At 37.6% G+C, this 24,767-nt stretch overlaps 1 protein-coding gene across 1 annotated transcript in view; it reads left to right on the top strand.

The window, feature by feature from the left end:
- The first annotated feature begins 308 nt into the window (after positions 1-308).
- Positions 309-24,767, top strand: part of LOC132545550 (calcitonin gene-related peptide type 1 receptor-like) — a 109,483-nt gene continuing 85,024 nt past the window's right edge. Inside the window, exons 1-2 of the mRNA XM_060209246.1 lie at positions 309-385; positions 13,306-13,377. The gene's annotated coding sequence lies outside the window, so the exon portion shown is untranslated. The remainder of the gene's footprint in view (positions 386-13,305; positions 13,378-24,767) is intronic.

Here is a 24,767-nt window from a genome sequence, read left to right as displayed (position 1 = left end):
TGTTATATTGCCAAATGGACACGTGGGTATAGATGGTGATATAATGAGGGAAGGAAGCAAATGACATTTCGTTTTTTTTTTTTTTTTTGTTTACTTAGAGTTAAATTAGTATACACTAGATAACATGTAGGGTTTCTATTTGTATCGCACGAAATCCTGTACAGGAGAAGTGTGGCTGGAGACTGGGGCCGCTGTCGGTTTATCAAGAGTGATGGATTTTACTTTAAGTGTCAAAAGTGTATCTGGAGTGTATAAGCCACATTAGTTGTGTCATGTTGGACCGGAAATCTGCAATAATATAAACTATATTTAGCTACATCTGCGTGACTGGCTAAGATCTCAATATAGGCGATAGAGACCTACACGGATTACGTGCACATTCTCGGTAAGTCTGCCTGGAGTACTACAAAATATACTTATAGAATTTATTTTATAATTATATGCACAATACGATATTGTTTTCATTAATATCATGTTAGTTATGTAACTGTCCGGTGCACTGTAAGGTCGGTGATTCTAACAAGAGTTTAATGGATGTTGACTTCGCATCCTCCACATATTATTACTGCTAATTTGTGATTGTTTGAAATTGTTTATTTATTTCGTCTATCACCACGTGAAGTCCACGGTCAATTTGTAAGTGAGATGTCACCTTGTAGTGACCGGTGGTTACCTCAGTGAACAGCGTGCAGGAGGCCTGTCGCGTGTCTTCCAGAGGAAATGGGACAAACTGTCTTATCCTTGAATACTCCACCGGCAGTACAGAGCGGTTCATTACCTAAACTTCCAAAGAGATGTACATCGTCTACTGTAGGAATCAAACCCTGAACCTCGAGTCTTTTGATACTGACCAATGAACTATTGCGATAGTTTAAATAATGACCCATTTTCAACATACTTGAAAGATTTTGTAGATGGGATTTTCGCGACGGTTTTGCAGAAACGAAAGGGGACAATATCATACAATTCCTCTTGTTCATAAAGCCAAACCGGGACTTACTAAAACCTGATGAATTATCTTACAAATCTATAAATATATACAAATATAGACAATGATCAGGATGTCAATTATTAGTTATCAAACAAAACAAATGTACAAAAATTATCATTAATAAACATCGAAAAAACACCAAACAAACAAAATAGACACAAAACAAAACCACCCCCCCCCCCCCCCCCCCAAAAAAAAAAAAAAAAAAAAAATTGCATTATGAACCGGTGGATTGATCAAGACAAGAAGTATTTCTATATGAAGTGATACATTGATATATAAGTAATCTTATAACAATAAGAAAATATATATAAAGGTGATTGTGAAAATGTCTAAAACATTTAAATTTCTGTAAAGCAAGAACGTACACATAATAACTGAACATTACTGAACCTATATGATAAAATACATCGACAATAAAGCTCTTTAGCCTAAGTGTAACATTTGCTTTCCCAATTTCCTTGTGGTTCCGTAACCTCGTGTGCCGGTACACGTGATGTGGTAGATTTAGGACTAATACTGATAATTCAAGTACTATGGTGACAAAGTGTTACTGAGTTATTTGTTATTTCATTTATCAACCAATCTTATGTTTGTGCATTCTAAATTTCGAGGATGACCGGAAGTAGTTTAGTGTTACGTGTTATTAGAAACGTTCATAGAGATGTTAGCTAGTGTCCACATTGATACATTGATCAAGATACCGAACCATATATGTGGTATTATGTTGCTCTAACAGTAAACGTCATTTATTGAATAGTACTAATGTCCCTCTACCCTAACACTACGTTACTACTGACGCTTACACTTCCGGAACTCTAGGTCTTATTCCCCTTGTACTCCTCCATGATTATTCGTGTAAATCTTTCTTTCGTTCATATTTTGCCCAAGTTTCGTATCATTGGAGTTTGAATTATGACCCTGATGACATGTCGGTATATTCTTTGTGGGTTTATTGAAGTTTTTTTCGAAAGCTATTTTTTGTGGTTTTACCATAAGAATACAACAAATGACATACGTTTTTCATATACATGGCGAAAAAACATCGATTTTATTGCAATGAAAATAACGTAAATTGGAACTGCTCGAAATAACATGGTTCTTAGTATATGCTGCCACACCGTCATTTCCGGTGGTTAGTTTAAGGCTGAAGAAATAAAGGTAATGTGGCTGTAGCGTATAATAACGCGAGTCCAGACTGACCTTCACCTTGGTGGTTGGCGCAGAGGTAATTCAGTGATTTTGCCTACCACAGAAAGATCGCTTGCATGCTTCCATTAATTAATTTATATATTTATATTTTTTCTCCGATTTACTCAACTCCTGACAACTGCTGCTAATGGTGCTCTCTCCCAGGTTTTTGTGTATAACTTCCTGCTTCAGATGTCGTATTGCGATCGAAGGCTTCCATGGATGTTTTCTCTGTGATGATTAGTCAGCCGATGATCTCCTCTGTGTCTATGTTATACCACCCCGGGGAATTTACACGCTCACTTTACTGTAGATCTCTCAGGCCTAATAGTATTTTGAATTTTGCTGCAGATTTTAATATTTGATGGCCTATGTTTGATGCCGATTGTGAATACTCACTCCCTACTCTGAATTTATATGCAACGTAGGCTATTTTGGATGAGATGGCTATTATTTACGGTACATTTTTAAAAATTTCTTTTGTGTGTACAGAAAAATTTAAAATGCTCCATTGCAACATTCAAATTTTCAGCTTTTTTGACTAGTTTCAATATTTCCGCTTATCATTCTATAGTTTTTGAGAAATGAAATTTATCACTATCTAGCGCGCAATCATAGATATATTTTAATGAGGTATATCGGAAATTTTTATTTCGGTTGTACCTAGTTACTTTTTAGGAAAATGTTGGTAGTGCCGGGTCAAATGACTCAATTATCTTGTCTGTCCGCTGTGTCTGACACTCAAAACCGAGGTCCTCTTTATAAAGAAAGACTGTGTCGACTTTTTTATGGTTCACAGTGAAATAATGTCGGTTACTCCGACAAAAGTGTCCACATGTGTGAGCTCGGTACCGTAGATCGGGTTCTAACCCTGCTCAACGGGTGACAGATCTGAACTACAGCTGGTCAACCGGGACCAATAATGTTGTGTAAGGTCTCACCTTTAACACAGTCTGTAGACGTTCTTTGGTCAGTACCCTATTCAATCATACAACTGACTTGAATTTACTTGATTTTCATGTTCTAAGGTCGATATTTTCGTCGTGTAAGGAAGTGTTTGCCTCAGTGTAAATACAATAACTTTTGTACTGTTTTCTCCGGGTAGTGCTAAGACTCGCTCTAACGCTCTGATTCTATCTGTACTTGTTGTTTGTCACACCAGATTCTATCCAAACCATGCATCTTTTAATGTACACCCTTTCCATCTAAATGATACCGACATTTCAATATACATTGTTTACCTTGTCGTCATTATGACCACAAGAGAAGAATATATATCGGAATATATCGGGACTTCAGGTATATTTACATCTGAATGATACCGACACCTCTTAGAAAATCACACGTATGTGATATAAAAAGTACGAGATATAATGCTTACTTTCCTAAACTTTCTTCACTCCTTTAGTAAAAATGAGTGAACTAATCACAATATGTTATTAATTAATAATTACACATATATAAGACTGTTTTCGTATTGCTGTAAGAGTGATTCATTACGTGACGTCATGCCCACATTGTAACCGAAAGCCTCCGGTAATTGTTAATCGGAATACTTAACAAGATAATATCAAGCGATCTCGTTTCAGCAAAATTTTAAGTTTGCTTTCTATGTTAAAATACGTACATATTGGACAGACACAACCAGTATAATTGTATAAAGGATATAAATATAAGTATAAAAAAAAAACTCCACCGTTCACAACGGTTCTCCGATATGTACTCCCTCACACCCTATAAAATGGTCGGTGGAAATATGATGCGAGACATGAGAAAATGTAATCAAATTACATGTATTTTAATCCTGCCGCTAAACTTTAGATCTCCATAAGGACTCCCGTAAAGTATTTACATACTTAACAATAACGGACATACCAGTAGCGCGAGTCAGTGTGACTTTACATCACACTATGCTGTACGGGGACATTCATATAGCTGGTTATACACTGAATTTTCCAGTTATAAAAGGACATTGTTTCTGTCGGTACTATCGCTGTCTCTGATCTTGACGTTGCGTTTTTTTACTATTTTCCCCGCTACTGCAGTTGCTACTGTTTTTGTTGTTACCTACTGCTGTTGCTACTGTATTTGTTGTTTCTACTTGTGTTGCTACTGTATTTGTTGTTTCTACTGATGTTGCTACTGTTTTTGTTGTTACCTACTGCTGTTGCTGCTATTTTTGTTGTTTCTACTGATGTTGCTACTGTTTTTGTTGTTACCTACTGCTGTTGCTGCTATTTTTGTTGTTTCTACTGCTGTTGCTACTGTATTTGTTGTTTCCACTGCTGTTGCTACTGTTTTTGTTGTTTCCACTGATGTTGCTACTGTTTTTGTTGTTTCTACTGATGTTGCTACTGTTTTTGTTGTTACCTACTGATGTTGCTACTGTTTTTGTTGTTTCTACTGCTGTTGCTGCTGTTTTTGTTGTTTCTACTGCTGTTGCTACTGTTTTTGCTGTTTCTACTTCTGTTGCTACTGTATTTGTTGTTTCCATTTGTGTTGCTACTGTTTTTGTTGTTACCTACTGCTGTTGCTACTTTTTTTGTTGTTACCTACTGCTGTTGCTACTCTTTTTGTTGTTACCTACTGCGGTTGCTGCTGTTTTTGTTGTTTCTACTTGTGTTGCTACTGTTTTTGTTGTTTCTACTTGTGTTGCTACTGTTTTTGTTGTTTCTACTGATGTTGCTACTGTTTTTATTGTTACCTACTGCTGTTGCTACTGTTTTTGTTGTTTCTACTGCTGTTGCTACGGTTTTTGTTGTTTCTACTGCTGTTGCTACTGTATTTGTTGTTTCCACTGCTGTTGCTACTGTTTTTGTTGTTTCTACTTGTGTTGCTACTATTTTTGTTGTTTCTGCTTGTGTAGCTACTGTTTTTGTTGTTTCTACTGCTGTTGCTACTGTTTTTGTTGTTTCTACTTGTGTTGCTACTGTTTTTGTTGTTTCTACTTGTGTTGCTACTGTTTTTGTTGTTTCTACTTGTGTAGCTACTGTTTTTGTTGTTTCTACTGCTGTTGCTATTGTTTTTGTTGTTTCTACTGCTGTTGCTACTGTTTTTGGTGTTTCTACTGCTGTTGCTACTGTTTTTGTTGTTCCTACTGCTGTTGCTACTGATGTTTGTTCCTTTTGCCGCTACTGTTATGGCTATTTCCTTTTTTTCTCTTGCTAGTTATTGCTGCTGTTGATGCTGGAGTTGCTAGTGTTTTTAATATATTTGTTGCTTGCTGCTTCTGTTGGTTACGTTGCTAGAGGTTTTACCCTGTTTGTTGTCACTGAAGTTGTTAATGTTTTTACACTGGTTTTGTTGCAGTTGTTAGTATTTTTACCCGAGTTGTAACCCTAGTGTGTTTTTGCCTTTGTTGTTTGTGTTGCTGTTGTTGCGTGAGTTGCTATGTTTTGCCTTTGTTGTTTGTGTTGCTGTTGTTGCGTGCGTTGCTGTTTTGATTCTGCTGTTTTCTCTATTTTGCCTTTATTGGTATTAAATAAGTAAAGTTACATTTTCTCTGTACGTTGTATAATTCCCAATAACAACCACGATGTCAATTTCCTTCTGTGTTATAGCGTTGCATGTTCGTTAACATTAAGTCAATGATAAAAAGTCTGGCTCCTGTTAGCCATTTTGGTAAAAGTCAGACTATGCCTTGTACAAGAAACATTCCGACAATGAAGATTGATATTGGGTGTATACTAGTGAAATTAAATGTTAATACAAAGGCGGAACTTTAATCAGGCTAAATCATCTTTAATACGTACAAGTTAACATTCTGGCTGTATACTACCAACAGTTATGTGTTTGTAACACGCAAAGATCTGAACAATTTGTGCAGTGTATATACACCAGGGAGTGTCGCTGTCGGACCTGTCGGGAATAGCTAACACCTTTTTGGTAGGATTAGTAGATATATCTCTATTGTTCTGTGTGTCTGTACAGGGTAGGATTAGTAGATATATCTCTATTGTTCTGTGTGTCTGTACAGGGTAGGATTAGTAGATATATCTCTATAGTTCTGTGTGTCTGTACAGGGTAGGATTAGTAGATATATCTCTATTGTTCTGTGTGTCTGTACAGGGTAGGATTAGTAGATATATCTCTATTTTTCTGTGTGTCTGTACAGGGTAGGATTAGTAGATATATCTCTATAGTTCTGTGTGTCTGTACAGGGTAGGATTAGTAGATATATCTCTATTGTTCTGTGTGTCTGTACAGGATAGGATTAGTAGATATATCTCTATTGTTCTGTGTGTCTGTACAGGGTAGGATTAGTAGATATATCTCTATTTTTCTGTGTGTCTGTACAGGGTAGGATTAGTATATATCTGTGTGTCTGTATTGATATATCTCTATTGTTCTGTGTGTCTGTACAGGGTAGGATTAGTAGATATATCTCTATTGTTCTGTGTGTCTGTACAGGGTAGGATTAGTAGATATATCTCTATTGTTCTGTGTGTCTGTACAGGGTAGGATTAGTAGATATATCTCTATTGTTCTGTGTGTCTGTACAGGGTAGGATTAGTAGATATGTCTCTATTGTTCTGTGTGTCTGTACAGGATAGGATTAGTAGATATGTCTCTATTGTTCTGTGTGTCTGTACAGGGTAGGATTAGTAGATATATCTCTATTGTTCTGTGTGTCTGTACAGGGTAGGATTAGTAGATATATCTCTATTGTTCTGTGTGTCTGTACAGGGTAGGATTAGTAGATATATCTCTATTGTTCTGTGTGTCTGTACAGGGTAGGATTAGTAGATATATCTCTATTGTTCTGTGTGTCTGTACAGGATAGGATTAGTAGATATATCTCTATTGTTCTGTGTGTCTGTACAGGGTAGGATTAGTAGATATATCTCTATTGTTCTGTGTGTCTGTACAGGGTAGGATTAGTAGATATATCTCTATTGTTCTGTGTGTCTGTACAGGGTAGGATAATCTCTATAGTGTGTCTAGGATATAGATATATCTCTATTGTTCTGTGTGTCTGTACAGGGTAGGATTAGTAGATATATCTCTATTGTTCTGTGTGTCTGTACAGGGTAGGATTAGTAGATATATCTCTATTGTTCTGTGTGTCTGTACAGGGTAGGATTAGTAGATATATCTCTATAGATCTGTGTGTTTGTACAGGGTAGGATAAGTAGATATATCTCTATTGTTCTGTGTGTCTGTACAGGGTAGGATTAGTAGATATATCTCTATTGTTCTGTGTGTCTGTACAGGATAGGATTAGTAGATATATCTGTGTGTCTATTGTTCTGTGTGTCTGTACAGGGGATAGGTTCTGTGTGTCTGTATAGGATTAGTAGATATATCTCTATTGTTCTGTGTGTCTGTACAGGGTAGGATTAGTAGATATATCTCTATTGTTCTGTGTGTCTGTAGAGGGTAGGATTAGTAGAAATATCTCTATTGTTCTGTGTCTGTACAGGATAGGATTAGTAGATATATCTCTATTGTTCTGTGTGTCTGTACAGAGTAGGATTAGTAGATATATCTCTATTGTGTGTCTGTACTCTGTGTGTCTGTACAGGGTAGGATTAGTAGATATATCTCTATTGATTAGTAGATATATCTCTATTGTTCTGTGTGTCTGTATAGGGTAGGATTAGTAGATATATCTCTATTGTTCTGTGTGTCTGTACAGGGTAGGATTAGTAGATATATCTCTATTGTTCTGTGTGTCTGTATAGGGTAGGATTAGTAGATATATCTCTATTGTTCTGTGTGTCTGTACAGGGTAGGATTAGTAGATATATCTCTATTGTTCTGTGTGTCTGTACAGCGTCCGTACTTAAACAAACTGATTATTTTCTGATAGTATCATCACGAATTCAGCCATAGAGTGTCGTCAAACCCATCAATATAATATGTCAATAACTCATATTGTCCTCGAAACACATTAATATTACGTCAAAATTACCCATAGAGTATCGACAAAATCACATATTTAACGTGTCAAAATTCAACCATAGATTGTCATCAAACCTCACCAATGTACTGTGTCAAAATTCAACCATAGATTGTCATCAAACCTCACCAATGTACTGTGTCAAAATTCAACCATAGATTGTCATTAAACCTCACCAATATACTTTGTCAAAAACTAACCCATAGATTGCCATTAAACCTCACCAATATACTGTGTCAAAAACTAACCCATAGACAGTCATCAAACCTCACCAATATACTGTGTCAAAAACTAACCCATAGATTGTCATTAAACCTCACCAATATAGTGTGTCAAAAACTAACCCATAGATTGTCATCAAACCTCACCAATGTACTGTGTCAAAAACTAACCCATAGACAGTCATCAAACCTCACCAATATAGTGTGTAAAAAAATAACCCATAGATTGTCATTAAACCTCACCAATATAGTGTGTCAAAAACTAACCCATAGATTGCCATTAAACCTCACCAATATACTTTGTCAAAAACTAACCCATAGATTGCCATTAAACCTCACCAATATACTTTGTCTAAAACTAACCCATAGATTGCCATTAAACCTCACCAATGTACTGTGTCAAAAACTAACCCATAGACTGTCATCAAACCTCACCAATGTACTGTGTCAAAAAGTAACCCATAGATTGTCATTAAACCTCACCAATATATTGTGTAAATAAAATGTCGCCATGAACATACGTGTAGTTATAAACTCTACCAGGGTTTGTGTCGTCACAACTAACCCAAGAGTCAACATAAACTAAACGTGCCGTCATAGTCTCATCTAAAAAATGTCATAAACTCACCTGTAGACTGTCGGTAAAAAATTACCTATAAAATTTGTCAAAAGCGCAGCGATTGAGTGTCGTCACAAACTAACCCATACAGTGTGGTCATATCTCACCCATCCAGTCTCGTCAAAACATCACTCATCGTGTTCAGTGAAAATTTACCCCGATACATATGGTGTCGCCACGAACTTACTCGTAGACTATCGTCAAAGATCCCCTGTGCAATGTTGTCAAAGTCTCGCCTATTTCTTGTCATCACATACTGTTCCAGACAAAGACGCAAATGCACCCTGTTAATATCTGACCAGTGCCGTGTGTTGTGTCGACGACTCAAACATGTAACAGTTGTATTTAAGAAGATACAAATATTTATATAAAATAAATTGAGATTTTAATTTCATTGTCTCTATAATATCAATAATAATACGGAAATTTATAAGAAATAAAGCTTTCTTTTTGTGCGTTAAAACAATACTTTAATAAGTTTTTTCTTACAAAACGAAATCAAGTTTAGTTTGGATATAACTTTGTTTAACAATTTCTAGCAATGGTTTTGTTATGTTTTGTAGCTAAAATTTACTGTGTGGTGTGATCTGTTTATGTTGTGTGTATTGTGGAAGTAACACCCGCGATACTGTGAGTTGTTCCGTCGTGACAATTGTATTACAGTTCTATCCTAATGGTCGGGGCCTAATGCCTGTATTAGGTAACTATAGTTGTTGTGATAGGAGCCCTACTGTGTACGATAATTCTCTTGATTTTGGCCAAAGTCTAAATTCTTCTAACACTCTAGGTTCTCATTACTTCTTAAAAAATAAGATAACTGTCTTTCTATTTTTAAGGTTAGGCATTTCAGAATTTTTAGGTCCGTTATTCATCACTCTTCAAATATATTCCGTTAGCAGTAGGGGATACCGATCAACCTATATTTCTCCTTAACTAATCACGACTTTGTCCTCGTCAACAGATCATCAAATGACATTACAGCCAGTAACAGTACCGTCGGGACTGCTCAAACCTTCACATGTACCTGCTTCTAGGCGAACCTAGGTAGTAAAGGTCAATACAAAGCTCTCGACAACACCATCACATTAAGTCAGTGAGGTGGAAGTTCCAGTCTTTCTTTTAAGATTGGCCTTGAACACTCATGAACAGTCGTGAGGCATTGACGATACCCATAACACTGGTTAAGTATGGGCCGAAATTTGATTGCGTGGCCTTCGCCGTTTTATAACCACAAGCTTCAAGTGTTGCTTTGAATTACGATTTTGTTGACTGGTTTGTATTTTCATTAAGTTAAGTTTATAATGCCGTCTCTGAAAAAACAAACTTACAGCGTACTTTCATATTTGAGCTATGAAAAAAATTCTATGCCACTAGATAAACGAAAACTGTGTATTTCGACTTTTTAATATATAAGTTCTAACGCAAAATGATATATAAACATTTTTAGTAAATCCTCCTTTACAATGTATAATCTTCGATATTGACACGGTGAATCAGACAATCCGTTGCTCCAATCACAGTGAACGTTGGTGTGCCCAACTTCGCAGTAGGATTTGGTTCCCAAATATTCTCAATTGGAGAAAAATCTGGTGATACAGCATACCAAGGTACCAAGGTGATGTTCTGCTGCTGTAGATATGATCCAACAATACGTTGATAATGTTACGTTAGAATGAAGTGTGTGATGACGTATAATTTCGTCACGGTAGTGCCAACTGGTCATGTTGTCCTCCATGACAATCGAATGCCCCTCAACCGCACTCTGAATAAACCCGAAAATAACTGTTATTACATGTGTTTTCTCACCAAGGTGAAATCGGGACATATCTGAGAATAACACTTCAGAAAAGCCCCGTTGGTGACTCCTGCACCATGCTAATCTCGCAAGTCTGTTATGCTGGAGAAAAAAAAAATGGACAATAGCTGGACGTCGCAGCCGGATGTTGGTCTCTCGCTATCAGTTTCATACGGTTCTGGAACTTCTTCGACTAAGATCTGGAATGTTTCTTGTAGATCACAAAGAGAACTGGACCCGATGAAGTAAACGCGACGTCTGTGTATACGTACCTTGACGACGTGACGTCACAAGCGGCCGTTCTGTACTTTGGCGATCGCGGAATGTGTTCGTCTGCTAAAACAGATCCCTTTAAGCATGTATTGACGTGGACCCCAAAATGTCTGCTAAAACAGATCCCTTTAAGTATGTATTGACGTGGACCCAAAATGTCTGCTAAAACAGATCCCTTTAAGCATGTATTGACGTGGACCCCAAAATGTCTGCTAAAACAGATCCCTTTAAGCATGTATTGACGTGGACCCCAAAATGTCTGCTAAAACAGATCCCTTTAAGCATGTATTGACGTGGACCCCAAAATCTCTGCTAAAACAGATCCCTTTAAGCATGTATTGACGTGGACCCCAAAATGTCTGCTAAAACAGATCCCTTTAAGCATGTATTGACGTGGACCCCAAAATGTCTGCTAAAACAGATCCCTTTAAGTATGTATTGACGTGGACCCCAAAATGTCTGCTAAAACAGATCCCTTTAAGTATGTATTGACGTGGACCCCAAAATGTCTGCTAAAACAGATCCCTTTAAGCATGTATTGACGTGGACCCCAAAATGTCTGCTAAAACACATCCCTTTAAGCATGTATTGACGTGGACCCCAAAATCTCTGCTAAAACAGATCCCTTTAAGCATGTATTGACGTGGACCCCAAAATGTCTGCTAAAACAGATCCCTTTAAGCATGTATTGACGTGGACCCCAAAATGTCTGCTAAAACACATCCCTTTAAGCATGTATTGACGTGGACCCCAAAATGTCTGCTAAAACACATCCCTTTAAGCATGTATTGACGTGGACCCCAAAATGTCTGCTAAAACAGATCCCTTTAAGCATGTATTGACGTGGACCCCAAAATGTCTGCTAAAACAGATCCCTTTAAGCATGTATTGACGTGGACCCCAAAATGTCTGCTAAAACAGATCCCTTTAAGTATGTATTGACGTGGACCCCAAAATGTCTGCTAAAACAGATCCCTTTAAGCATGTATTGACGTGGACCCCAGAATGTCTGCTAAAACAGATCCCTTTAAGCATGTATTGACGTGGACCCCAAAATGTCTGCTAAAACAGATCCCTTTAAGCATGTATTGACGTGGACCCCAAAATGTCTGCTAAAACACATCCCTTTAAGCATGTATTGACGTGGACCCCAAAATGTCTGCTAAAACAGATCCCTTTAAGCATGTATTGACGTGGACCCCAAAATGTCTGCTAAAACAGATCCCTTTAAGCATGTATTGACGTGGACCCCAAAATGTCTGCTAAAACAGATCCCTTTAAGTATGTATTGACGTGGACCCCAAAATGTCTGCTAAAACAGATCCCTTTAAGTATGTATTGACGTGGACCCCAAAATGTCTGCTAAAACAGATCCCTTTAAGTATGTATTGACGTGGACCCCAAAATGTCCTGCCGCATATACCGACCATAAGCGTACCAACAACAAGCAAACGTTCATTTTCGCAGACACATTACATGTTCCCGCCAAAATTCTCTCCTGGAAAGCACATGTTCTGATACAGAGCATAGAATACTACGTATAAACGACCATTGAAGCGTAACGAAAGGAAGTTTTTCAGAATCAAATAGAAAGGAAAATTTACAGGATCCTTACACACTTTGAACGATCTGTGAAAAACGAAAATCAGGGCACACAGTTTCTTCTTTCCGTATATGTACGTGCGTAGGTTGTGCCGATATTGCTTCCATTCTGGGCAATATTTTTCCGAAATACTTGGCACGTTAGTGAACCGTGGGACTTTTGCAGTGTAAATGTCTTTGTATCGCGGGGATAATATCGCTTTGTAAGGTGGTTCTTTATCGTTAATGGTGTCAGAAGTGGAACAATAAAACCTGTCACTGTACTGTTGGTCTGACAAGTGTAACCCGAACGTTACCTGGCTTTAGTTGTTAGGAGTGTTAAGTACATTACACCTCTAGTTCGGCTCCACTTTCAATAACGTGATACAGAAGGACAAATATATCATGTCTTTTGGCAGGACTTTATTTTAAAAAAACCCATACGATTAATGTGAATAATTGATTATTGTTTCAAAATTAACTCGCATCCATCACAACATAAGATTGCTGAAAAACAGGTTAGCTCGCGGGGCATGTAGAAAACACACACACATATATATATATATATATATATATATATAACATTTAGTAGAAATTGTGTCAAGAAATAAGTAAAGTCCATAAAAGTGATTGTTAAGGGGATGAATGTTTATGGTCTATCTTACATAGTTAATCTTTCCTCTTCACCATTTAGTGTTGCTGTTGATTTTGTTTCTATAACTTCTGTTACAGAATTCGCCTCACCTTCCTAAAGCGACTAATTCACCGAAGAACAATTCCACTCCAGAAGTGATCGCTCACATTGTAAGTCACTGCTTTAATTCCTTTTTACTGACACATTTTAATCCGTGTTAACACGAGATATGAAGAAATCATTTACTTATCGCTGTCAGATAGTTTTGACAAACTATGATCCGATCATTTAGGCGTCATTGTTATGTCAACTGTTATATAAGATCCTTGTCTCTAGACTACAGAAATAATAAATAATATCAAGTTTTTAGAAGTATGGTCTCTTGTATATCTCTTCAAACTAAGGAGATGTCGGCATTGACTGTCCGTATTGGAATGTTATTCCATTCTTGGACGAGTGCATTTGCTAACTGGGGGAGGGTATTTGAGGGGTTACGGCGATTGCGAATTCTTCTGTCTAGTTCATCCCACAAATGCTCGATTGGGGACAAATCGGGGCTATATGGAGGCCAATCTATAGGAACAATGTTCTGTGTCGCAAGAAAGTCTCTACAGACTCTTGCAACGTGTGGTCTCGCGTTATCGTGCTGCAAGGTTAGATGATGCTGCCTAACAAACGGCACAACATGGGGCCTAAGGATCTCATCCCGATAGCGTACGGCCGTTAAATTCCCATTGACTATCACCAAAGGTGTCTTCAAACCATGGGAGATTCCCGCCCAAACCATAACTGATCCACCCCCAAATCGGTCATGCTCCAAAACACAGGCGTCAGCAAAACGTTCGCCTCGACGCCGGTACACACGTTGACGGCCATCTGCTCGAAATAACGTGAATCGAGATTCATCGGTGAAGAGCATGGACCTCCAACGTCTCATAGGAAAACGTCTGGGCATATGTGCCGTCAACCATTGCATACGACGTGGTCGACGTTGCGGTGTTAATGGTAAACCAACGTACTGTCGCCTTGCACGCAAATTAGCCTCACGCAGTCTGTTGATCACTGTTTGGGGATGAATCCGATGGTTATGATTACCAATCGTATTCCTTGCCGTTTCAGCAGCCGTTAACCTCCCGTTACGCAAGTGTGCCAGTCTAGCAACCCGGTCTTGACGTCGCGACGTTACGCGTGGAGGTCCTGATCTCGGCCGGTCATCGACTCTTCCTGTGGCGTTAAGACGTGAAACTAATCGACTAATAGTCGATTTGTGGACTCTGAAGTGTCGAGCGACGTGAAGTTGCGTGCTCCCTGCCATAAGCATCGCGATAGCACGTCCTCCATCAACCTGTGATAACCGTGGCATAATTGTAAAAGGAATTATTGTTTGCAAAAGTATTGGCGATGATGTGTCTCGATGTTAGTGATAAATTGATACTGGTTTGAATGAAAAAGAACGCATATGTTTGTACAGGCACGGTTTTTGATGTTTTTACCGCGCCGGATGTGCATAGGTTTCTCGTCACACCTGGTTGATTTTCAACATTGGCTAGGGTGATAGGCAGGGTGTACTTTTATTTCCGCGATTTTTATACAGCTATGTAAATTCAATACAAAATTAATAACAATTTTCCAAGTTGCGTTTTTTTTCGTTTCTGTATATATATATGAATTATATTCCTTCCCCGAAAACAGAAACGAACAAACAAACAAATACACAAACAAATCACAAAACTAACAACCCTTTCATTGTTACCAGGAAAATAATTATCATACAGTATTGACAACATTAAAATTAATGTCTAGATTTTCCCTTCGTTATTAACACCCTAACTGATCTCCAGTTAGGTTTCCTACAATGTTGACTTTCATTGATCTTTCCGACACATATATAACGCGACGTTTGATAAACATTACACTGTTTTTCTCTATTACACAACCTTTGGATCTGGAATGTTACTTATTTTGCCATCATCCTTCTGTTTTTGACGACCATATGATGCTATGTGTTATGTGATAACGTTATTTCTGTATTACAGTGTTGGTAATGTTTAGAGATAAATAGCGCCTAGTACCCGTATAGACGTCTTTGTTCGCTCTTGTTCAGTCTAAATTGTAAATGAAATAAGCTTGTTTTCTCAATGGTGAAAACATCACGATGTTTAAGTGCTTGAAGCAATAAGGGTGTGATTTACACAGAATCTATAATACAGACAGCTGGCATCTATATCACTGTCACTTCCGGAGTTGGCATTTCCACTGTCGACAATAGCAGTAGAACTCCTCAAGGTTACGGCTTGAAGTTATCTATGAGATATGGCGACCATACCCGATTCTCATATAGCTACTGAAGTATTACAGTGATGTACAACAGGAACAAGACGTTTGATCTTACAAGCTGTAGCAACCGGTCTGTCGTACGATCACCAGTCAGTCAACAAATACGATCAATGTTTCACGAAAAAATACCAGAAATTTGCTGACGTTTTAAATTATTGCGTTGGTTATGACATCGGTGGTTGAAATATTGATGAATGACGCGATCACATTGGAATGAGTTTGTCAAAAGGAAAAGAAATGTTTCAAAATTAAGTGAAAATATATTTCATCGAAGCATCTATTGGTTTGACAGAGCAGCTAAACACAAACCCATAAAGATAATTGAGTTTGTCATAGGAAGTCATATTTTGTGTTCAGAGGTAAGACTGTTATGTTTAAGGTCTAGGTGTGACATTGGTAGAATTTATATCCTCTACTGTACAACTCCCTACAGTGTTTGTCGTCGGTCCAAAATACCATGAATTATGACACTGTAAGTGTCGTTTGCTACTGCTGCACGCCGCTGTGAATTATGAAACGACAAATTCGTTTCGCCGCCATGCTGCTTCGACGCTATGAATACAATTTATTTTTGTGTAATTCTCCACACAGAAATGTTATAATTATGATGCAAATTCGTCGACCAAGACAACAAAGACTACTATTGCTTTAGATTAACTTCTAAGGAAAACAAAACTTCCTCGTTTACTAAAATGATATTTTAAAATCATCACATTATAAAATTAAAAATATATAAATGAAGTGTAAAATCCTAGTAGTGTTTACTATTGAGATATAAATCAGAAGGTTGTACATGTAGTTAACAGTAAGAAATGAATACCTGTTGACGCCTGAGGATTTTACATACCTCGACAAGCATTCAGAAAAGTTCTAACATCATCAGAGACGATCAACACTGTGTGTGACAGTTATCATAAGGGTTGTGTTTGTTTATCAGTATCAATGATACAGATTCTGAACTCCTGCTGACCTTGGTCACGCTTCGAGCTGGCTTCTCTGATCTGATCAACTTCTTTGAAGTCGGATCATTTTCCTTAGATAACTGATGTGATTATGGTCTTTAGCCAAATAAGGTATGTATGAAACAACATATGATTTCCCACAGTTGATGGTCATTTTGTCTCTGTTTCATGCAATTAGTTACCAAAGACCGATTCATATAGCTTGTTCCCGAAATTTATTAAAACATTTGATTTGATCGGATTCTATAACTAATGCCCAATAAACGTTTCCAAGAATATACATCATTTCTCGGCTTTTTCTCATTCAGGTAAAAGCGACTTTACGGAAATCCGCGTCTTTTTTAGCGGTATAGAATTGTTCTATCTTTTCAAGGTTTGGACCTTGGGGTTAATATCCTATAATTAATTTATCACGTGCTATCTTCACTTAACGCTTTCAAAACATACACGTCAGTCTCGAGAACAAATCATCAAGGCTTCACTGCATGACGTTTTCCTACTTTTACATTTTACCATATACAACACAGCGTGTCTATTTATGTGCATTATTTATCTTCAATACCGCGGAAAAAAACAGCTGAATGATGTAGTACAATTATTATCTGGGTCTACTGAGTCTAATTCCTTACCACATTCTAGGTGAATTATGTAATTACATTCAGACATAAACATACAGACCCTACTGTATCTAATTCTAGATGTCATACACTTACTTATAACATTCTAGGTAAATTATGTAATTACATTCAGACATAAACATACAGACCCTACTGTATCTAATTCTAGATGTCATACACTTACTTATAACATTCTAGGTGAATTATGTAATTACATTCAGACATAAACATACAGACCCTACTGTATCTAATTCTAGATGTCATACACTTACTTATAACATTCTAGGTAAATTATGTAATTACATTCAGACATAAACATACAGATCCTACTGTATCTAATTCTAGATGTCATACACTTACTTATAACATTCTAGGTAAATTATGTAATTACATTCAGACATAAACATACAGATCCTACTGTATATAATTCTAGATGTCATACACTTACTTATAACATTCTAGGTAAATTATGTAATTACATTCAGACATAAATATACAAATATATTCGCTATTGGCAACCAATTAGTCTCAGATCACTTTTTTAATGAACTAGAGAGATTAATAATATAATCCTGTGGTATTGAGTAGAAGTGATGATATGTGTAGATTTAGGAAATAATATCGTTTTTCATCTCACCACTCACGTGTACATTTCCAGTTTTCTCTTATTTTCTCTTATTTGATTTTGGTATAAAACAGTTTGAAAGCGATTCCTACCAGACGACATCACAATATGCTAGAATATCACGTCGCCTAATTCAAAATGGCGACGTCATGTTGTCAAGCGTGACGTCATAGTATCCGACGTAAATGCCCGTGTTGATATATAGGGTTAGGGTTAGGGATTTTTTTTTTTTTTTTGTTATTTTTTAACAGCGGTTTGTTTCATGTTTAGATAGATTTTCTATCCTTGCTTGCTTTTCCCTTAAAAACCTTACTAAATGAAAATTTAAAAATGAAAATAAAGGGTTCTGACACTAGCACTAGAGAAACAATGTTAGATATACAGTAGATCCATCACTGTTTTGACAGTCTAACGTCGTTAGAAATGGCATTCTGCTGGGAGCACGCCCCTTTTTGATCAATCGGAATTTCTCAATGACAGCAAGGTTTAAGTGTGCGGAGGTGTAGATATATTTTGTTTTCTTTTTCTACTTTATATGCAAAAGTTCCTTTGTTGCGTCTGTGTGATTTGTGAGCGATCTACACACATGACGAGTATTATTTTATTTGAACACAATAAACTTCTTATTAACCGAATTTCTCCACATTTTATCGTGTTTGGTACTGTAGACGGCCTTGATAATCAATCATATCGTTGCTGAGGAGTTAAGTTATATTTGGTTTCAATTCTTAATGTTGCATTTCTACGTATAATTGGAGTCTTTAAAATGTCGTCCTAACACTGTCGAGTCAGCATTTACGTCAATAACGTGACAGTTTAAATAAACTGGCAAATTTTGTAAATACAATCTCACTATCTCTTTAAATAAAAAGGAAAGTAGTCAGTGCAATAAGTTCAAATTCCTGATAATAGGTTGTTTTATACGGACAAAAGTCAATATCTTGCAGGTATTGTTTTGAATACCGTAAAACCAAACGCTTTGGTGAGACTTTAATTTCGTGAGTTGATTTTAAACATGATTTCCCCGGCGCTTGGTTTTTCTGAACAAAATATGCTTATTGTATTCATTAATACTGAATAAAGACACGTGATCTCGTTAAATAGTTTGTTTATCGGTAGACGTATCAATTCCCGAATAAAGAATATCCTAGATATATATATATATGAATAAAAATAACAATAGTAAAAACAAAAATGGGATAGTTAAAGACTTTAGCTGTACAAAAGTATGTGTGAAAGTTGTCCTTATCTGTCAGGAAGCACATTGTTCCCAGCGAACATTTAGTTGTTGAATGTAAGGACCGAGTCCTGTGCTGGAACATTTCAGGAAATGATAAATTTAATTTGTCATGAGACCAAATTTGCTTTAATGCAGTTCATGTTGAATTTGCATTAAGATAAATTCAATTACCGTCCAAGGAAATCGACCATCGTATGATGCAATCTTTAATTTATAATCAAACACATTAAAACACGGATCTTTTGTTTGCATTCCGGTCAAAAACTTCTCTTATAAATGTATCGGAAAATGTACTTGATGCTACCAATACTTACTGAATAGATATTTTTGATCACACCGAAAAAGAAAGCCATGAACGGAAATAAAAACGGAATGAATAGTCATTCCCAATATAAAAGGATTATCAGAATTCATTCAGCTAGAGAAGATATCGCAACCGGCACATTGCAACTGCCATGAAACATCACAAAGCGCTCTATGATAACCTGGTCCACTCTAAAGAAAACCATCAAGGGTTAACGTCAGGCAGCGCGTCATCAAATCGAACGCAAGAACTGTGAAGCATCTCCTGTTGCAGAAACTGGAAGGAGATTTGGGCCAGACTCAGTGAGCGCTAGAAAGACACTGAAACAGAAAAAAGGGCAGGAAATTCACTACATCGGACAAGAAACAACTTCAAGATAAAAAAAAAAGACACCAACAGATAACAGCAAAACCATATCAATCATTGCGACAATTACAAAATAGTGGAAAATACAAAATATGGAAATTAATTTTTCCTCTGCGACCGTTCAAGGAAGCCATCTGAATACTCAGCACTTGGCCGGAACTAAACAAGGCCGAGGGGACTCATTGACTCTCGCTATGAACAGGTTTTCAACAAAGCGTGGATCAATCGCTTTTCCTTGGATAGACCTAGTGTACATATGGAAGTAACATGTTTTAAGAGTAATCACATAAGCATCTCATCACATCACATCAGTGTACGTGATATTATATAGCAATTCGTATTCTGAATACCTCATGGAAACGTCACATTCAAATTTTAAGTGGTGTAATTTCAGAACATCAAACCAATAAACAGATTAAGAAGCAACATCACAATAAACTTAAGTTTGTCTTCTTTGAAGTTTTTTTTTAATATATCCACTACATCTCGCATCTGTTGGTAGATTTAGATGAAAAGCTGTCAGAATAATCACAATATCACAAAAGTTTTTATAAAATAAGTATATTTCTGATAAAGAGACAAGTCAATCTACTATATCTGATCCATTTTATAAATCAAATCAATAAGGCATGTTGAATTATTTGTTGTAACAGAAAATATCAGATATATTTACATCGAAAGAAAATACCATATGTGCAGATTTACAAATAAACCCAGGCTAGACCGACAAAACACATCTAATTTGATATTATATATATTGTTTGTAAATGTACACAGGGTTTAACACAATCATGAGTGATCGGGCGCAGTGGTAACACTTTCACTAACACATCCGTGGTTTGATTCTCAGAACGGACGTGACAAAGGTAAAGGTTATCAGCCCGACAATGTAGGTTTTTCTGATGTTCCAGTTTTCTTCTACAGTAACAACCCTCTGTTGCGCTTTCATCAGCGCCAGCAAGCTCGTTTCACAGTAGTTAGTGGTTGTCTCGCTGAACGTCATGCGGGAGGTCCACCGCATGGTATATAACAATAAGGGTAATGCACTTTCCCCAAAGTCACAACCACAACATCAGTGGTATATCCGCGATCTCAGAGAAATACATAAATATGAAAACTGCACTTATGAATTAAAAATTTCATATCGAAAACTAGGGAAGTGCGACCTTAAAAGATTGACTTTTTTACCGATAAGACGTAAAGTTAAGTTATATTACCGTTCCTGATCCCCTTTCTGAACCGGCTTAGAATATCTAAAACCATTTAATGGAATTGTGACAATGCTTTGAAGCTCATTCTTCCGTCATTCTTAGTTATAAAACCATTTTATATCGCATTTAAATACAATTCTACAATCATTTTATTACACACATGTGCGATTAATGGAAACCACTCTAAAATGACAAATTTGTCTGTCAGCAATAAATCAACATGTGTTTTAAATAATTAATTGGTTCTGCCTAATTTTTAATGTTTATCACTTTGATCGAGATTTCATGTCAAACTATTTTTCCGACATGAAAATTCGTGATGTGTCAGTTTTTTGTGCATATGATCAGATAAACAAGGTATTTGTTGTTCATATCATCAATACCAAACCCGGAAGGAATCAGTTTATTTTGAGTATATGATAAGGCAGCTGGCACGGGAACGCTGTACACTTACTATCTTCACACAGCCGACATGGGAACGCTGTACACTTACTATCTTCACACAGCCGACATGGGAACGCTGTACACTTACTATCTTCACACAGCCGACATAAGAACGCTGTACACACACTATCTTCACACAGCTGACATGGGAACGCTGTACACACACTATCTTCACACAGCTGACATGGGAACGCTGTACACTTACTATCTTCACACAGCTGGCATGGGAACGCTGTACACACACTATCTTCACACAGCTGAGCGGGTACGCTGTACACTTACTATCTTCACACAGCTGAGCGGGTACGCTGTACACTTACTATCTTCACACAGCTGGCATGGGAACGCTGCACACACACTATCTTCACACTGCTGAGCGGGTACGCTGTACACTCACTATCTTCACACAGCTGAGCGGGTACGCTGTACACTTACTATCTTCACACAGCCGACATGGGAACGCTGTACACACTATCTTCACACAGCTGACATGGGAACGCTGTACACTTACTATCTTCACACAGCTGAGCGGGTACGCTGTACACTTACTATCTTCACACAGCCGACATGGGAACGCTGTACACTTACTATCTTCACACAGCCGACATGGGAACGCTGTACACTTACTATCTTCACACAGCCGACATGGGAACTCTGTACACACTATCTTCACACAGCTGACATGGGAACGCTGTACACTTACTATCTTCACACAGCTGAGCGGGTACGCTGTACACTGACTATCTTCACACAGCTGGCATGGGAACGCTGTACACACACTATCTTCACACAGCTGACATGGGAACGCTGTACACACTATCTTCACACAGCTGGCATGGGAACGCTGTACACACACTATCTTCACACAGCTGACATGGGAACGCTGTACACACACTATCTTCACACAGCTGACATGGGAACGCTGTACACACACTATCTTCACACAGCTGACATGGGAACGCTGTACACACACTATCTTCACACAGCTGAGCGGGTACGCTGTACACTTACTATCTTCACACAGCTGAGCGGATACGCTGTACACTTACTATCTTCACAAAGCTGACATGGGAACGCTGTACACTCACTATCTTCACACAGCTGAGCGGGTACGCTGTACACTTACTACATTCACACAGCTGGCATGGGAACGCTGTACACTCACTATCTTCACACAGCTGGCATGGGAACGCTGTACACACACTATCTTCACACAGCTGACATGGGAACGCTGTACACACTATCTTCACACAGCTGACATGGGAACGCTGTACACTTACTATCTTCACACAGCTGAGCGGGTACGCTGTACACTCACTATCTTCACACAGCTGGCATGGGAACGCTGTACACACTATCTTCACACAGCTGACATGGGAACGCTGTACACTTACTATCTTCACACAGCTGAGCGGGTACGCTGTACACTTACTATATTCACACAGCTGGCATGGGAACGCTGTACACACACTATCTTCACACAGCTGAGCGGGTACGCTGTACACTCACTATCTTCACACAGCTGGCATGGGAACGCTGTACACACACTATCTTCACACAGCTGACATGGGAACGCTGTACACACACTATCTTCACACAGCTGACATGGGAACGCTGTACACACACTATCTTCACACAGCTGACATGGGAACGCTGTACACACTATCTTCACACAGCTGACATGGGAACGCTGTACACACTATCTTCACACAGCTGACATGGGAACGCTGTACACTTACTATCTTCACACAGCTGAGCGGATACGCTATACACTTACTATCTTCACACAGCTGGCATGGGAACGCTGTACACTTACTATCTTCACACAGCTGGCATGGGAACGCTGTACACTTACTGTTTTTTAGACAACTGACGTTGGAACGCTCATATTACAAATATTTTTATCACCAGTCCGTGTGAATTTTTTTTTATCTTGAATAAGAAATAGTGATGAATTACATTAGGGAGCGCGTGGTGTGAGATGGTATCACATCATATTTAATAATATCACTGTGTATTAAAATCAAACTATCGCCCGTCATTAATGATCAAACCAGACACTTGTCCATTAGTGTACACTGTAATTACGGTATATAACCATCATGTAGACGATTGTCCACATGATAATTACGATAAAAGCAAACAGTGTAAGATATCCCTACACATAAAGGTTTAGTGCTTTTTGGAAAATGTACATATTGGATAAGACCTTGACTGCAAACAGTTTAGTAGTAGCAATTATGGTATAAGGATAGTACGGTAGATCCAGGCAGAATCTAGACGTCGACAGGATGTTAGCCTTCTTAACTATGTAAATCGATTGTCTGTGTATTCACTGGTAAACTTCGCTGGTTAGACATATTCACTTTATCTTATATAATTCAAATAAATCATATCGGAATCGTAACAGAAGGTTAAATTAACCAACGTGAATGTTATGATACTTTAAGGACATATTCCAACTCTCGTCTCCCTTTCTTTACTATCACACGTGCTGAAATGTCATACGACGGTAATAGCAGGTAATCCTGGTTAAAACATAGGTAAAAGATACAAATAAATGAGCTTATGTATAATGACTGAAGTGCATTTATATCATTTATCACAATATAATCTGTCCGAGCTGTTTGTTATTACTGATTATCTGAACGGAGAGATTATCCTGTCATAAAAACGGGATGAAAATGTTTACATTGAAAGTCTTAAAAATACACTAATTACAATAGAAGTCCCTTTCTAATTTCGTATCTTTTTAAAATTATTTTAAACGTATATTGCTTTAATTTTTCAAGATATCAAGTGTAACATTTTTCGAAGAATTAACAGTAAACCAACATATTTTGACGAGTATTGACCATCACGATTTCATCTCAAAGGCTATTCCGCGGCGATCCAGCGATCAGGAATCTTTTCGTCTATGATCATTGAATTAGAAAGTAGACATACTTACAGCAATGTCGTTTTGGCTGTCCTCATACGTAAACATCGCGAAAAGTATTCGCTCTCGATAAATGGACAAAAAAGATACCAATTATGTCAATAGAATTATAACCCAAACTCGAATTCAATAAACTTGTGAACAAAAAAAAAAATGATTTACACAACCATTCCTCCAAAAAGTACTAGGGGAATAAGACCAGGTGTTTGGGAAGAGTAAACGTCTTTTGCCTCGTTTGTTAGTAATGCCCCAAACAAAGTATACCAGATTGGAACCATTAGACAAATCATTAATATTCTGGAATTGTTTTGTAACTATTTGTTCGTTTTAAAGATTAAGTAGCAATATAATTGGAACAACCGACGACAGATTCATTTTTGGTTAAACGAAGTGTGCATTAATGAATCATCTGAATAGTGCTGATGGAAGTATGGTTTGGCGACAAATTCTGATAAAGCACCAATATGTACGGTCATTACGGGAACATGGATATCAATTTGTCGGTACAACGATAGC

Source organism: Ylistrum balloti, unplaced genomic scaffold (assembly GCF_031769215.1).
Source record: "Ylistrum balloti isolate Yb309-2 unplaced genomic scaffold, AGI_CSIRO_Ybal_v1 Utg369598, whole genome shotgun sequence".
NCBI lineage: Eukaryota > Metazoa > Mollusca > Bivalvia > Pectinida > Pectinidae > Ylistrum > Ylistrum balloti.
Note: the sequence above shows the minus strand (reverse complement) of the source record. Positions and strands in the feature narration are given on the sequence as shown.